Source organism: Delphinapterus leucas, chromosome 18 (genome assembly GCF_059928025.1).
Source record: "Delphinapterus leucas isolate spDelLeu-1000000601 "Yukka" chromosome 18, BTC_Dleu_Yukka2, whole genome shotgun sequence".
Classification (NCBI taxonomy): domain Eukaryota; kingdom Metazoa; phylum Chordata; class Mammalia; order Artiodactyla; family Monodontidae; genus Delphinapterus; species Delphinapterus leucas.
The window spans coordinates 31,042,554-31,061,151 of NC_143146.1; positions in this window are offsets into that span (position 1 = coordinate 31,042,554).

The following is an 18,598-nucleotide window of genomic DNA, read 5'->3' on the forward strand; positions in this document are numbered from 1 at the left end:
ACATTAGAGTTGTAATATACATACCACAAATAAGAATTAATGTCTATAATACACAAAGATGTTATACTGTTATACTTTGGTGTAATTTAGATCGTGGAAGATTAATTTGCCTAATAGACTATGACCACTTAAGAAAATGACAGTACAGCCTATAGCCCAAAGTACTTTATCATAAAAGCCAACACATTCACATGGGAGCTAATTTTCTATTTGCCTTCTTTCTGTAAATCAATATCCAAGGGAGCCTAAATTGCAAGTAGTGTTATGTTAACTACTGTGTAATAGGACTTGGACTTAAAAAAAAAAAAACTTGAGTAATATGACCAGGGGATGAATTTAGCTTGTGTGTGTAGGTAGATGGATAGATAGATAGATACAGATACATACATATAATACATATCTATCTGTCTGTCTGTCTGTCTGTCTATATATAAATCAAGGAGGTAATTGCAGTTCATGAATAGGAAGTGAATTTCAAGTTTGGCTGAATAGGGAGGTGATTATAAATCTCTCAGGCCAATTTTCTTTGATTTTTGTCAACTCTGGGACAAGAAAACTGCATATCACCATTGTCTGACAGCTCTCTTTCTATTGAATGACTATTAAATTTCTCCTCAGCTTTATTTTTTGTAAACAGAACAGACTTCATTCTTTCAGTGTTTCTTTCAGGTGTGATATTCAATTACAGAATCTTTGCAGCTCTCCTCTATCCTCTGCAACCCTCATTAGTTTGTCACACACATGCCAGTAATGTTCTGACCAATTTTTCCCTGACAATCGCTAGACTACTACCTCATGAAAAAAAATTTATTTAAACCATTTTCTAAAAATTGTAGTGTAGTTAACTTACAATGTTGTGTTAGTTTCAGGTATACAGCAAAGTGATTCAGTTATAGATATACACACACACACATATATATATTCATTTTCAGATTCTTTTCCATTGTACGTTATTACAAGATACTGAGTCGAGTTCCCTGTGTTATACAGTAGGTCCTTGTTGTTTATCTATTTATATAGTAATGTGTATATGTTAATCCCAAACTCCTAATTTATCTCTCCCCCCCACCCCTGCTATCCCCTTTGGTAACCATAGGTTTGTTGAAAAAATGTTTTTGATACATGCAAGGTCCACATGCTTTTCACACTGTAGACATGGCTTCATTGCAGACTCAAAGCAAGCTTGTCACCCACCCTGTCCTACTTTCCTGTCTACCCCATGCTTTGTCAAATCTTTGCCTATTGAACTTGCACAATGTCTCTCTTCTCAGGTATATTATATAGCAATTACCCTATGTGAACCTCTTCTGTTAGTTCTTCAGTTTACTGGATCACTCTGTTCTACATATATCTTCTGACACGTTGAGCACGGTCATTAAGGGTAGCACTCTTTGCAAAGGCACTCACCTATGAGCCTTTCCTCAGCCCGCTCCTGACTAAAACACAGAAGAGTACTAAGCACAGAACTGAGCACCCTGTGATATCATTTCCTTGATGCCCCTCCTCTTTTTTAATCATTAATTACTCAGAGACGTTTTATCCCGTAAGATCCTAAAACCAGTTATGTATCTAATAAATGATGGTGTTGCCTCATCTTGATGTACATACCCATGCCACGTGAGACTAAATCAAAGTCTTTGCAGTTGTGAAGATAGATCGTGTCTCTGATTTCCCGTAAATCTCTCCTGTCTGTCATTAAAGCAACTTTTTTTCTAACTGGCAAAAAAGACTTGTCAATGGGAAAAGCAAGTAGCTTCGGTAAGGGAGGAGGCTTTTACTGATCCTCATTCCAAGGCAAGTTGGCTCCACCCATGCTTCTTTTTGGCTTTCTCCTAAGGGAGGATGAGTTGCTTATCCTACCAGCCTATCCTGAGCCCATGCTATTTACTGGACTATGTTTTGCTAGTAGGGTGGATTATTCCACTTGAAAGGCAGAAACTGAGACCCCACTGTCCTCCCTGGCACTCCCTGTGACCATGTGGGAGCAGACCTTGTCAGGACTGTCTACTCAAGGCATCCAGGTGACTTTTTTTCCCCCTTTTTCTTCCCCAACATTCACCTTCAACCATCAGCCTTCAATCTTCTACCTTCCAAGCAACCAGCAGAGCCATTTTTCCTTCTCTGAGCCTCCAGGCACACCTGGGATTGCTGGTCCTAAAATTTATATGAAAGTGGAAAATGGGCAGCTCTTCTTTGGAATCAAGTCAAAACTGATTTGAGGATATGCTCAGATACCTTACCAAAGAGACCCTGTGTTGAGGCACTGGGTGCTGTTTTAGGTAATAATAAAGTGGCTCTGTGATTCCTATTTTTTAAAAATTATTCCTTGTGTGTGTAGTATCTTAGGGGCTGTCCACAGGAAAGAAAGGTCAAGGCAGATTACAAATACTTCAGGGTCCCTAACTGTAAACAAACTTCACCTTAATGTTTAACATTGACACCCAAACAGGAGCTGAGTGGACAGTATCATTGGGAAACAATTTTCAGGTAAGGAGATGGTGTGAGAAGTTTTATCTAGTGTGGTCCATTTGGCTCATTTTAGCAAGAAAAAAATTATTTACTTTGCAGTTAAACAGGCTTTTCGAAAAGCTTAAAATATCCAGTAGCTGAGTGAACATGGATTTGGTTCTGGTTAAGTGTGGGAATTTCTTTCTTGCGAAAAAGTTCTTGTGGTGGTGGTTGTTTTTCCTAGGAAGAATTTCAAGGGAAGAATTTTAGAGGTTTTTTTTGGGTTTTTCTCAAAATGCTTATTTTCTCCTCGGGGATAGAGGAGCAGGAAACTCAGCATACACAGAAGGGCTTCATCAGATCTATGGCTATGCATTGGCCTGGCTATGGAGCCCAGCAGAAAAAGAGATGATACAAGGTGTGCTGGGGGTCAGGGTTTAGGGGTTGGGGACAGGTACTGCTCCTCCTTTTCCCGTCCCAATCCTGCCTTTCTCCACCTTCCCCTTCCTCTCTCTCTAGTTGATTTCATAGTAGGTCACACTTCAGTTCACCTCTTACTGCCTTGAAGAACCTTTCTCTATCTCCTATTTCTCTACTAATTCTATTGCCAAGATTTGCCCCTGGCTACCTTCTCACTCTAAGGCCTCTTCTCTGGAGACCTCATGTCCTCCCATCCAGGGTGAATTCATGTTTTGTAGATATTTTCCCGTTTGTTTGTATCATTTGCAATTCCTTTCACCAAAGTCTTGTAGTTTTGGGACTTCCCTGGTGGCGCAGTGGTTAGGAATCCACCTGCCAGTGCAGGACAACGGGTTCGAGCCCTGGTCCGGGAAGATCCCACATGCCGCAGAGCAACTAAGCCCGTGCGCCACAACTACTGAGCCTGCTCCCTAGAGCCCATGAGCCACAACTGTTGAGTCCACATGCCACAACTACTGAACCCGTGCTCCTAGAGCCTGTGCTCTGCAACAAGAGAAGCCACCGCAAAGAGAAGCCCGCTCACTGCCTGAAGAGTAGCCCCCTCTCACTGCAGTTAGAGAAAGCCCACCCGCATCAATAAAGACCCAATGCAACCAAAAATAAATAAATGAAATTTATATATTAAAAAAAAAAAGTCTTGTACTTTTCAGTGTACAGGTATTTCATCTTCTTGGTAAAATTTATTCCTAAGTATTTTATTGTTTTTGATGTTATTGTGAATGGATAGTTTTCTTTATTTCTTTTTCAGATGTTTTGGTGTTGGTGTATAGAAATGCAACTGATGTTGATTTTGTATGTTGATTTTGTATCCAGCAATTTTACTGAATTTGTTGGTTAGTTTAGAGTTTTTTGATAGAGCCTTTAGAATTTTTTTATTTAGGATTGTATCATTTGTTAACAAAGAAAATTTTACTCCTTCCTTTCCAGTTTGGATGCCTTTTATTTCTTTTTCTTGCCTGATTGCTCTGGCTAGGACTTCCACTACTATGCTGAATAAGAGTGGTGAGAGTGGGCACCCTTGCCTTATTCCTTATCTTAGAGGAAAAGGTTTCAGCTTTTCACCCTTGAGTATGATATTAGCTGTAGGGTTGTCATATATGGCCTTTATCGTGTTGAGGTATGTTCTTTCTATACCCAATTTGTTGAGCATTTTATCATGAAAGGGTGTTGTAGTTTGTCAAATATTTTTCTCCACACGTTGAGATGATAATATGATTTTTATCTTTCAATCTATTAATTTATTGATTCGTATATGTTAAACATCCTTGAATCCCAGGGATAAATCCCACTTGATCCTGGTGTATAACCTTTTCAGTGTGCTATTGAATCCAGTCTGCTAATATTTTGTTGAGAGTTCTCGAACCTATATTCATTAGGGACATTGGTCTGTAGTTTTCTTTTCTCAGCTTTTGAAAGCTGGAGTTCTCACTGTGGGAGAAGAAAGATATATACACAGAAAGAAGGAAGTTGATTAAGAACCCTGTAGTGTTAGATTAAAATTTCAATTAGTATGAACTCATGATTATATGTATATACATGGTATATATATAATGTATGCATATATAAAAATACATATGCATGCATATATAAATTATATATTCATATATATCCATATATATATATATCCATATATATATGTATGTAACTTGTTTCCCTTACTAGGTCAGCTGAAAAGGCCGAAAAGCAAGGACACGCCAGTAAAAATAAACATCCCTAGATGTTTAAACATCTAGATTTTTGTTTCTGAATATCAGTTCCCACTAGCCATAGTTTATTTTGGGATTGCAGCAGGGAAGGGAAAAGAAGAGCCTAGAAAATCTTGTGCTATAAACTAAGGAAGTGCATAAAAAATAACGCAATTGTTTCAAAGTAAATAAGGAGCCAGCTTAAAAGGGCTCCTGCTGGTCAATTAAAGGACAATTTTTAAAGTAACATTTTAAATTAAACTAATTTCTTGAGAGATGTATGAGAAGGAAAACATCAGAAAATCAAAAATCTAAGTTTGCACAGAGGGGCTACGGAGCATTTGCACTATACAGAACTGATTTTTTCAGAAACCAGAAGTTCATTTTAGGTGTCATCGGAAAATTGCTCTCTAACCCTGGAGACAAACAATCTTAGTTCATCTCTTGAAATGTGACCAAGGCTAATTAAGCCCTGGTCATCAGCTTAAAGATGGCACCACACTCCTCCCTCCAGCCAGCCTGTGATGTAATAATATCCAATTTAATCACCAATTCTTGGAGAGACTTTAATCTTTTAACCTCTGTTTCTGTGCTCCGGCTTCCTCCAGTATGGAAACGTCTCCCTCCTTCTTATTCATCACTCAAGGATCAGTTTGAAAACAACCTCCTCTACTCTAACAGCTCTATTCAGATTTATATAATGACTTCCTCCTGCGTGTCCCTACACAACTATGCATACACCTCTGTTCTGTTTACACCATGTGTGTCCTTTTCATAGAGATGTCCTCCAGTAGCTTCTAAACCGTTTGAGGAGGGACCATGCTTCATTAATATTTATATATACGAACTACCTTCTGCATCTTCCATTACTCTTAGCAGCTAGTTCATTGCTTTGCATGCAGTCAATGTACAACGGATACTCTTCATTTAACCTAAATAAGTTGTGAACAAAGAGTTAGATGGAGATTCTAAACTATTCCTAGTAATGTGCACATGTGAGCCAAACCCAAGGTAAAATTCAGAAATTTTAACAGGGATAAATGTAAAATGCAGGAAAAAGAGAATGGGGGAAAGAACATTTGCTAAGTGAACATATTGTGCCGAGTGCTTTCACAAGAATTGCCTTAATAGATCAGAGATGCTGGGACAGGCTAAGGAAATGATAACTCGATGGACTGCAATGGACGTGGCTGGGACTTGAGCCCAGGCCAGCCTGACCCTAGAGCCCATGCTCTTTCACTACCCTAGGCTCTCTGCACAGTAGCTCACTTAGAAAGGATCTTAGGGGTGCAGTAGACTGAAGCATAAGAGTAGGAATTAATGACACAAATTAAGTTGATTAATAACGATGTAAAATCTAAATCCAAAGAAGAGAGGGTCCTATTGTACATTTAGGCTGCTTGGTGGTGCTTGGACCACATTTCGAGCACTATACCCATGCTGCCCTCTAACAGTATTTGCCAAATGAAATGTGTCTGAAGGAGGGAACCGGAAGGGGATGGATCTCAAATTGATAATATACAAGGAACAGTTAAAAGTGGGAAAATATTTATTCCATAGAGGATTAGAATAAGAGAATACTGGAGAGCTGCATTCACCATGTGGAAACAAAAACCAGGATAGAGACAAAGAAGAAATTCAGAGAGGCTCGGCTTTCGGACCTCTTTTCCATATAATATTTAGATTTCTTTTTTCTAACTAACTCTTCTAACATAGTTGAAATACAGGAGTGTGACAATCTGTAATGTGCATGGAAAGAGAGACTCCTGAATCAAGAAGGAATTGCAATGCATGATCTTCAAGGAAAAATGAATCTATTATGGAAGTTATGAAAAAATTAACTTAGCATATATATTTACATACATATATACACACAACACACATATTTCTGCATATATGCAGCTTCTCTATATGTGTATACATGCCTATATATATAAAATATATGTGTGTGTGTATTATATTCATTTACTTAGAGTGCTCAGAATCAAGCTTAATAGAAGAGGAAATAGATGAGGGGAATATTTAAAAATATTAACAGGTAAATCCTCCTGTGTCTCCATACATCTCCATCCCCCATGGACTTTCCCCAGCTATGACATCTAAAGTACACTGTGTCACAGAAGAATGCAGATGACAAAGGATTAAAATTCCTGGCTTTGGAATATCCAAAACCTAGGATTCAGGGCAAAACAAAAACACTTGGGAGACCATATAATGAAACAGTGACTATTTTCACCTCTCCTGAAACTGGGTAAAGGGTGTTTGGGATAAGGGGAAGGTTAGAGGGAGTCACCCCACAATCAAAGACAGCCGAGAAATTGGCAGGCATCTCTCTCCTGATCCATTGCCTTGAGAAGACAAGGGAACAACTGATGGGTTTGAGACTGAAAGCACAGAGCTGTTGTGGCCATGGAACCAGCCGTCCCTCAGTTCCCATCCTAGTTCTGGAGAAGAGAAAATGTCTGTTTCATGTGCCCAGGCCTCATAAAATTTCACAGTACCTAGTAGCATATTTCTTGCATAACTGAGAGCATTGTGGACCTAACCCAAAGCAGCGGAAGATCAGGAGAGGCCTCAAGTGGGAGGGACCTAGAGGTGGAAATCAAGCTGGAAAGGGAATAATTGATGATATTTAGGACCAGATACATGCCAGCGTTGTGTGGGCAGTGGTTAACCCTGGCGTGCGGGAACCAATTATGTACATTCCTTCCCAGCTGTACGCCTTCAGTGATGGGAAAGGTAACATAAAATGGCCTTTGTAGGAGTAGTTACACTATGGAAATTGCACTAATTAGGGCTCTTCACCCCCCCCTTTTTTTTTTCAGAGAGCTGGTTTACCGGCATACCACTGGTTATACCCCTACCCCTGATGCCTCAACATTATGTAGAACCTTAAGAAATTAATTTTCTACCATCCAGTGAAATGGTAGCTTGAAATAGAAATTAAATTATTATCATAAAATTACAATATCACATTTCACGCACACCTGAGATTGCGGACCAAGATTCATACTGTATCTAGTTTATTCATACTATAAACTAGATGTTGTAAAAATTAATTTTTAGAAATACAATAAATGATAACTGAACCCTTCTAGCAAGTCATAAAATTTAAGAAAGAAACTTCCTTTCTTTGAAGAGAGGAATAACCCAGCATTTGTCATGGCACCAGAGATAGTTTTAATAATACAAATTTTAGTGTGATAGCATATTATACCAGCAGTGATAACTATTGCCTCCTGTATGCCTTTGGAAATCTCTTAATTAAAATGTATCGCTTCCTTATATTCTTTGGAAGATCTCCTTTCCTTTCTCTTCAATTCTATCATCACTGTTACTTATCTCTATTTCCTGCTGTGTATGTACAAACACTCTTAGGTTCTACCCACAAGAAAACTGTTAGCTGTGGAAGAAAATCCAATCATTACATGGATCATTTTACTGTTGTGATATTTTAATACATCTAGTGTGTCTCAGTGCCATTAGAGAATTTCCATTTCAATGGTCATGTAATGTCACCTCTATCAAATCTTTACAGCTCATGATCCCACATGTTGGACCCTGAATAACACCATAAGGCCTGGGCATTTTGCAACCCATTAACAATCATTAGTAGTTGCTGACTGACCTGGATCTGTGTTTTATATCTTATCTAAGTTTTCATATTACTTTGTTGTAATAATGGGCAGGTTGGTATAATCATTAGACCTCTATTAACATTCCTAGATATATATTAGTAGTTTAAAATATTCTTATAATCCTAGATTAAAGGACTATTTAGACTAATACTTTTTTTAACAAAGAGAGAGAGCTATTGTAATACTTTATTAACCTTGTGAATTTTATACAGAGAAGTAACTGTTTTTCTAAAGTTTTTAATGAGTATTGTCTGTGATGAAAGTGATGTGTTTTCATGGTATTTTCTTCTAAAGTATTTACGAAGGAAAGAACAGAAGAAAGAAGAAAGCTTGAGAGAGCTATTCAAAGCAACCAAAGGGACTTAACTACAAGAGAATACATCACTCATTTATTCAAAAGGTCTGGCAAGAGGTGATGATTACTACGGTATTCTGTTAAACACAGAGGGACTGGTAAACATTGAAGTTCAAACTCAACCTGAAACGTGGGTTAGAACATTATCATTCTCTGGCTTCAAGCAACTCAGCTGCACAAGGGGCAAGTCTTCATGAATAAGCAAAGTAGTTTTTTGAATGGATATAAAATAAAACATTTAAGGAATATCTGTTCCAGGTCCCTGGAGGTGAGGGTACAAGTAGGAAAATGATAGGTTGCAGGATAAATTCTGAGACATCTTTTAAGTCATAGAAAACCATATGCCATTTGCAAGCTTATCTGATAAACATTTAAATGGCTACTAAGAAAAAATATGTAAGTTTGCTTTCTGTCAGAGGAACCATAAATAGGTTGAATAGGTTACGTCCACCGGAATTTATTCATTAGACTGATGTAAAAAGTCAGAAGCATCTCAGCGTTAACACTATCAAAGCTATTCAATTTATTTTCCTTCCTGAAATTCTACTCAAATTTTCTTTATCACTGAAATCAAATAGTAAACATTGCAGTTGAGAATCTCTTTCCTTGTGCTACCTTATGCTCTTAACTTTAAAGACAACCTGTCACAATGTGTGGCATTTATTTTTTGCTTTTACAAGCTTTTGTTTTCCACTAACTCTGAATGCCAAAAGTGTAAGGACACATTGTATGCACTGTTGTATGATTGGCGCCCAATATAGTTCTAGCATATAGCAGGTATTAGATAAATAACTGTGTGCAATTGATTTAACTTGAATATTTAATTCTTATTCTTTCTTCCAAATGTTTGTATCCTATTGCTGTGTGAAGATTCTTAAATGCCCTTTGACACTTCTTGTCCATAATTAAAGACAGCTCATTCCTTTGTTTTCATTCCCATGAAGAAATCCTTGCATAATACCTTTGCCCGTGAGTCGCCAGTTTAAATACTCCCACCAGAAAAGAAATTGCGTAAATTAAATTAATTGCTGTCCTACCAATCTCCTTCCTCCACTTCACAGTATTACCGGAATATCTGAAATATACAACAGTGATTTTAACAGAATTTTCTAAACAGAACTTTAAGATTCCAAAGAAAACATGCCAAGAATCACTGGTAGTTTCATGTGAAAGTCAACATTTTCTGTGCCCACCAAGTTTCAACCTATGCTAATTCTTCACTCTACCCATGTTGGCGAGGGGTGGCCCGGGGAGGAGAATTGAATCATCTTTCCCAGAGTTCAAGTTGTGGGCCTTCCCTCAGACTTTTTCGGACTGAAAATGGAGAGGTTCTCATATCTGTGACACATTTCTACTTGCTCCCTGGTTCATTTTTAAACCTCCCCCTCATATCTCAGACTCGTATTAATAGAGAAGAGAAAAAAATGACAGTTTCCTTGCTCCCTTTGATGTTAATTTTACTCTTCTGCTCTAATAGCCACGTTGTTCCTCTTTCTTCCCTGTGATCTTTTTGGCCACCTTCTCTGTCTTTGACTTTCCTTTGCTGGCTGGGGCCTCTGCCGATCATCTTGGGTCTTCTCCTTCTGGTCGGTCCTGGATCAGCTATTCCCACTCTCCTCTCCCCACAACCCACCCTGTGTACGTGGAGTCCCCTTTCTCGCTCATACATCTCTGTCCTTGACTGCATGAAGGCCGAAGCCCTGTGTAGGTGTCAAACTTTCAGAGATCTGCCGGAGGCTATCTTCTGCTGCTTTCTCTGGTCTTGAACACTTGCCTTCTTGAAACCGCTTGAAATTCTTCCTCTTCCCCGGGCTTCTTCCCTGGCCTTGCCTGGGCAGCTCCATCTCGGCCATCCAATACTAGCAGTCAAGTTCACGGTTCTGGTCTTACTCTTGCTAAACTAAAGGTTTCCTCAGATGCTTTTTGACAATTTCCTCAATAAGCAAAATGCAGTGGAAGCCAAAGCAGACTTTTTGCTCAACAGTCCCAATTCTGAAATTACATATCTGCCCAATACCACGTCTAAATGCTTTCCCTTTCTTCCATCCCTACTTTTATTTTTTCCCCTTCTGTAAAACTTACTCAGATCCATTAGAAGTGGTAATGATAAATTCCAAAGTCATACAATTTGGAAAAAGATATGGGGGTCTACCAGTGGACAAAAGGCAGAGTGGAGAAGGAAGGAGATGGGGAGGAGGCAGATGAGAGAGGGCCAGCTGTTGTCCGGCAGTCTGTCTGAAGAGAAGTACGCCGGCTGTCCACATTCTAAGAAGTTGGAGGTGACGGTCAGGCTTCCTGTTGACTTCTCCCACTTGGACCTTGTAGTTGTATTTCTGAGAAAAGGTGGAGACGTGACTGACTGTGCTTCAGGAGCTGCCCAGATCGCTGCAGTCAGCAGTTTGGGGCCAGCTGCCAGGGCCAGGGAGCAGCTGCCTCCATTAAGGCCACTGACAAAGGGACGGCCAACCTGTGAGAATTGCTCGCTCCCAGAGGCGTTGACACTGCCCACAGAGATAGTGGCTGGCGTGGACCCGAACGCAACCGTGGCAGGTTTCCAAGCTCCATTCGTGGGGAAACAGCCTGATTTTGGCCACTGTGCCTGTTTCACATTTGCCTCCTGATTTATCATACCCACTCTCCATTCCCTGCAAAAACTCTATGCAGACACCACGCCAGACTCTGCAGATCCCCAGAGGGTAGGTTTTCCAAGGTAGAGGTCTAGGCTGTACTCCCACTCTCCTTCTGTCTCATTTTTTATCATCAGGGAAATAGAAAATCAGGAGAGGAGACAAAAATGCAAGCCTGTTGGCTATCTGATTTTAACTGCCTACGTTTTCATTTTTTTCAAGTTTAAACATTTTTTCCTAATTTGCAAGAGTAGTACCTGTGGAAAGCAGAAAAAATTTTAAAACACTGAAAAAGGCAAACAAGAAACCGGCAAATGTGATTTCATGCCAGTCTTTACATAAAATGTAAGATACATTTAACATATAACAAAATACTTAATACAACTATAATACATATTGTTTAATATATAGCATAGACAATTTGCCACATAATCTATAGTATATTACAATGTAATATGTAGTATTCAATATAAAAACATATAACATGCAATATACATCAAATAACATTACCTTAATTCTAAGATATATATTTGACCTCAATTTAAAATTTTCTTCAATTAGAATAACTCTTATAATTAATATTTAGAATAAATTGATGATGTACCCTAAGTAAGAGGAAATATGAATGCCATGGGTCTATTAGAGTTTTTACAAAAATATCACGTCATTGAATAAAGTTTTTGTAGCCTTAACAATTGATCAGTAACTGTCCCATGCCAATACAGAGCCTTCTACCTCATGAATTTTCATAGTTGCCGTGTAATCCGTTATATGGATTTATTATGGTTTCCTTAACCTGTCTCTGCTTAAAAGCGTTCTAAAGACCATATGGCTTTAGGCCTTTAGAGAGATGCAGGAGACAGAGGCAATCTGCTTACCTCTGCAGCCCAGGGAATCTGAATGGGCCCCTCAGAGGACATTACCTTTGACAGACAGCATTTGTGCATGGGCAGTTTCCATACGAACCGACATATGGAGAAGGATGGACCACTAACCCACTTCCACCCATTTTATTTTTCAGGAAGCTTGTGTGACTACACCCATTTTGGGGAGAAAAGCTTCAACTCTCTTAGCCAATCACTCCTTCCTAGCAGTGGAGCCTTTCTGAGTTAAAGCTTCGCAGGATGCCATACTGTTTTACTGAGAGGCATGTCCCCTGTGGCACTCGAAACTCCTGTTTGATTTACTCTACTGCAGGCTTGGGATGGCCAAGGGTCCCAACAGACTCAAACACCCGAGACCATTGCAGAGTAGCCTAAAGAACCAAGGGAAGTAAGAAGGCAAGAGAAAAATAAAATAAAAAGACAAATGGCAGGGTTATCTAAGTAAGTTCATGATATCAGAGCTAAATGACTTTTATCAGGGTTGACGTGCTTTGTTTCCTCGCATTGGGGGACGGGAGTACCTTTTATAACACCAATTGTTAATATTTTATTCATTATTTTCTAACTTTATTGAATGTCTGCCAAGTGCATGGCAATACCTAGTCCCTTCCCAGATTGTTGCTATTGGGCAATGGCTGGGGGGATGGGGGAAAAGACAGGACGTTTATGTCTACATCTTTTACATTTGAAGAATCAATGGTGTATGTCAGTGTTAAATGGTTTCTTCCATCTGCAACACCAATTTGCTAGACTGTTAGCTTTTCTTGAAGGCAGAAATAGTAAAAGGTACTTGGCTTTCCTCATCCTTAACAAGGCAATTAATATCTTTACAAAAGTAAGAACTATGTCTGATAATTAGCTTTTATAACTTTTTTTTTTGACTTGGTTGACACTGGCAGCCGACTAAATAAAATGGACCATGGATGTTTGAAACTGGTCAATCTCAAAGGCATGGGGTTGTATGACTTACTATTTGACAACTAGAGCATGAGTAGTAGTTTGCTTTCAAGATTCATGTTACCAAAAAACTCAGAATTAGTGCTTTTCAACATGAGATTATGAGTTGTGTAGCTTGAGTTAAGCAGAGAGCTCACATCAGTTTCAGTAACAGGAGATATCCTCTGCCCAAAGTCTTCTGTCAAGTTTACCTAGAAATTTGATTTACTTATGATTACATTAAATCAGCACTCACCACAGTCTAATTCATTTGGATTATTGTTAATTATGGCTACCAAATACTCTTGAAATATTGATATAATATTAAAACTGAGAAACCAATCATATGGTCAGCAAGTAGCATTTATCAGTATTGAAATGCCTCCCTAATTAGGAGATGGATCACTTCAGTGATTGTAAATCTGTCAGGAATGATTCATAACTAACTATATAATAAAATAATAATATTATTCTGAATTAGAATGTGTTGGCATTTATGCTTCTTACTAGGGAGTTTAAAAGTGACTTCCTTTCCTTCTATATTTTAGTCGTTGACAGTTATGTTAACATTGAGGAGATGGACGTTGCAGAGAAGGACATTGTTAATTAAGACAATTACAATGAACTATGTTACTTTGCAATTGAATATTCATACCATAAGGGAGTATATAGTATTTTGACTATTAAAACTCTCCTATCATAACAAGAAATATCCCTATATAATATTAAAATACATATTACACAATCATGACTATTAGCTCAGCTAGCTTAATAAATCATCCTCAGATGTCCTGTAATCTGTGATCTTATTAGATTTTTCTTTTGATTCTCTGTCTCTCTCTCTCTCCTTAATGTCACAAATGGCTCTTTTCAATTTTGTAAGAACTATGAGATTTGAATTCCCAGAGGGACTGTGATATTTTTCTAGCCCAGCTCCCTTAATAAAGTAATGAGGAAATTGAGACCAGAGAAGCGAAAAGACTTTGCTGGAACCACATGGCTAATTAGTGATGAAATATGGGCTGGGATTCATGTTTTCAACTCCCAGATCAGTGTTCTTTCCATATTCAATTTTGTTTAGCTTTCTAAAAAATAAATATCCTCTTCACTCTGAAACAGTGCTTATATCAAAATTATCATATCCGTGAATATTACTTTTTAAATATTGGTGCAAAATAAAACTTATGCTTCTTTATTATCTGTTTACTCTCCAGGTCACTAAATTGTGTCTTGTAACATTTGTTACAGAGTCACACATATTTGGCTGAGTTTAGGCACTAAACTCATTAGGGAATGAGGAAGGATCTGTGTATTTAAAATGAGGACCAGGTGGAATACTAAATCTCCATGGATACCAGTGAGACACAATTAAGGGCAAGGTCTGGGCCCCTGGTGCCATGACAAGGGGGAAAGTGGGAAACTGACCTCGCTGAGAAGACACTGAATTAATTTAGGAAAACTGGAATTGATTTGTTACCTAGAATTGATTGAATCTGGCTATAGATTAAAGTAGGACTCAAGATACAAATTAATTTGGCTACAGAAAAATTAAGAAAGTTACATGTCTTCTGCTCTTGAGCTTTGTAGATCACAGTGTTTGTTTTCATGCCTACTATACTTCCATTTTTCTGTGTTTTAATGACCTTCTTACACGTTTGTCTCTCATACCAGCCTATAAATGTGTACGTATTAAAGAGACTAGTTTTAGTCATTTTTGTATTTCCAAACCCTTGCTATTTTGGAGATGATGAGGGATTGTTTCTCTATTAGATTGACTGCAAAAATGGCTCCAATGGCTCCTCACCCTGTAGCCTTGCTCCTTGCTATGTAACTTTATAGTTCTTCCCATTAAGACATAGAGTCTATTCTTCCACCTTTTGAACCTGGGCTGCCCTTGTCATTTGCTTTGCCCAGTAGAGTGTGCTGAAAGTGACAGCATTCGAGTTCTGCCTTGGCCTAAAGAGGTCTTCTCCTCCTCCGCTCACTCCCTTAGAACCCTGTCACCACTGTATTAACTAAGGCTAATCTGCTGGACACTAAGGGGCCACATAGAGGAGAATCCCGTTGTCCCAGCTGACACCATTCAGAATCAGCCTATGTCCAGTCAACATCCAAACATAGAAAGGAATCCAGGTACAATCAGCAGAGCCATTAGTCCAGTTCAAGACTTTTCTGTAGATTCACAAGTAGGCTCATCTGAGATCAGTGGAACCACCCAGCTGATTGAGAAACTCATGATCCAGAATACATGCTTGTTGTTTTAAACCTCTGAGTTTGGGGGAGGTTTGTACACAGCATTATTATGGCGATAGATGATTGGGATACTAAATTGATCAGTTGCTCAAAAATAAGTAAGTAAATAATGACTTAAGTAATAAGATAGTAGTGAAGCACAGTATTTGTGGGCTCGGGGCTTCTTGGTTTTTATGACTGTTCATTTTTGCCCTAGAGCCTCAATGAGCATCAGGGTGCCAAAGAGCAATGGTCCTGAAAGGGGTGTTATTCACATATTTGCTTCTTTCTCAATGCATGACCTTAGACAAGTCACTTAATCATGGCTTCAGTTTCCTCTTTTATAAATAGAGATAAAGATCCTACCTTGTCGACCTCACAGGATTATTGTATTGAATGAGAGAATATTTAGGACAGTGTTTTGAAAGCTATGTGCACTCCAAATGCTGAATAGAGAGACACAACTTCCCCTTTGGTGAAGGGTGAGTGGAGGCTGAGAGAATGACAGAGGAATGGGAGAAACATAGGGAGACTGATAATCCTGGGGATACCTAGGGTCAAATGGTAACTGTGAAACTATGTCCATGCCTCACTCTCTACTAGTGTTATCAAGTTTGGTGATGGATTTTCTTTTCTTGACAAATTGCCATTGCAGGTTATTTCCTAGATGATATTTCTGCAAATGGAAAATCATTCTCCATTGCCTGAATGGCACTAAAGAAAGTTATTATTTCACATCTGATTCCTTAGATCTTGCATTTAGATTTAACAGCAAGAGGGTTAATAAAAACAGAACTAGAGCCAATAGCAATTGAAAAATGTCACTCCTCTATCTGGCTACAATGTGTCACCTTATAGGTTGCATCCTCTGAACGATAAAACATAATTTACTGCATCAAAAAGTAAATCTGAAACTCATTTCTACATTCTCCATAACATGAGACCTGTTGAAGAAGATTTTCTATTGGCTTTTTGAAAGAAAAGAAGTGGTGAGTGAGAGAAAAATTTAAAATTAACAAATATTTGAAGATGGCCCTTTAATATTTATGTGAAAAGAACTAGTAATATAGTTACAGTTGCCTTGTCTGCTGATTTATAAAGTGAGTTATCTATAAAATGTTTAAACTAATTTTCAGTTTATTTGAAGAAAACTGTTGTGTTATTAATATACGACCATAGCTTTCCTTAGCTGGTATGTAGTTAGATGCCTCTGCTCTCTGATTACTGAGTAAGAAGAAAAGAAGTTTAATAGCAGTTATTTCCTCTCCATAACATTTTGATGCAAATAAAATAATCTGTTCAAAATATAAAGAACTGTGATTCTCTTTTAATCATTGTTTTAGAAATTCACACATTTGATGTGGCATTTTTAATTTCAGAAGTTACTATGAGAAATTCAATACTCACCTTTATTTATTACTTTAGATGGCCAAGTGCCGTTAATGAAGGGTCTGCAATATGTCACACCTTTTGGTGACACAGGAGAATGGCCAAAGCTGGAACTCATTCAGTCATTCATTCAGTCATTCATGAACATGCATGTACTCAAAAATATTTATTTCATACAGAATGATAGGCACAGTGCTATAAAGACATTTGTACTCTGGCTCATTTTGTAATATTTATATAAGATGGTTTTCCTACTAGATTATAACATCTCTTTTCTCTTCATCCTCTTCTTTATCATCTACCTTCTTCTACGTCATCATCATCCTCCTCCTTCTCCTTTTCCTCCTCGTCGTATCTTTTATTGATCTTTGAATCCTTCCAGTCCTGGAACATAGTAAATAGCCAATAAAAGTTTACTCAAATAATATTAATTTTAAAATAACATTTTCTTGTGAGGAGGTCAAGTGCTGGGTTACTTGCTTTAGACACAATATTTAATCAAATTATCCCAACAAATCTATGAAATAGATCCTATCAGTCCCAGTTAACAGATAAGAAATTCTGAGCTTGTAGATTTAACTAACTGGCTGAAAGTCCCACAAGAGGTCAGGTGGGGAGGTTGGCTTAGACCTCACCAAGGGATGCTGAGGAAAAACAATGTAACTTCTATTTATATTTTCACCTAAAAAATAAGAGAAAGTTTTCTTGACATTTAATAAAAATATTAGTAGTAGATGTGTAACTATATCATTCTATATATGTTTCTCTTAAACATCTTTACTGGAGTATAATTGTTTACAATGTGTTAGTTTCTGCTTTATAACAGAGTGAATCAGCTATAGGTATACATATATCCCCACATACCCTCCCTCTTGCATCTCCCTCCCACCCTCCCTATTCCACCCCTCTAGGTGGTCACAAAGCACCGAGCTGATCTCCCTGTGCTATGCAGCTGCTTCCCACTACTATCTATTTCACATTTGGTAGTGTATATATGTCAATGCTACTCTCTCACTTCATCCCAGCTTACCCTTCCCCCTCCCCGTGTCCTCAAGTCCATTCACTACGTCTGTGTCTCTGTTCCTGTCCTGACTCTAGGTTCATCAGAACCATCTTTTTTTTTTTTTTTAGATTCCATATATATGTGTAAGCATACGGTATTTGTTATTTTCGTTCTGACTTACTTCACTCTGTATGACAGACTCTAGGTCCATCCACCTCACTATAAATAGTTCAATTTCATTTCTTTTTATGGCGGAGTAATATTCCATTGCATATATGTGCCACCACGTCTTCTTTATCCATTCATCTGTCGATGGACACTTAGGTTGCTTCCATGTCCTGGCTATTGTAAATAGAGCTGCAGTGAACATTTTGGTACATGACTCTTTTTGAATTATGGTTTTCTCAGGGTTTATGACCAGTAGTGGGATTGCTGAGTCATAATGGTAGTTCTATTTGTAGTTTTTTAAGGAACCTCCATACTGTTCCCCATAGTGGCTGTATCAATTTACATTCCCACCAACAGTGCAAGAGGGTTCCCTTTTCTCCACACCCTCTCTAGCATTTATTGTTCATAGATTTTTCGATGATGGCCATTCTGACCGGTATGAGGTGATACCTCATTGTAGTTTTGATTTGCATTTCTCTAATGATTAGTGATGTTGAGCATCCTTTCGTGAGTTTGTTGGCAATCTGTATATCTTCTCTGGAGAAATATCTATTTAGAAATGTCTGCCCATTTTTGGATTGGGTTGTTTGTTTTTTTGATATTGAGCTGCATGAGCTGCTTGTATATTTTGGGGGTTAGTCCTTTGTCAGTTGCTTCGTTTGCAAATATTTTCTCCGATTCTGAGGGTGGTCTTTTCGTCTAGTTTATGGTTTCCTTTGCTGTGCAAAAGCTTTTAAATTTCATTAGGTCCCA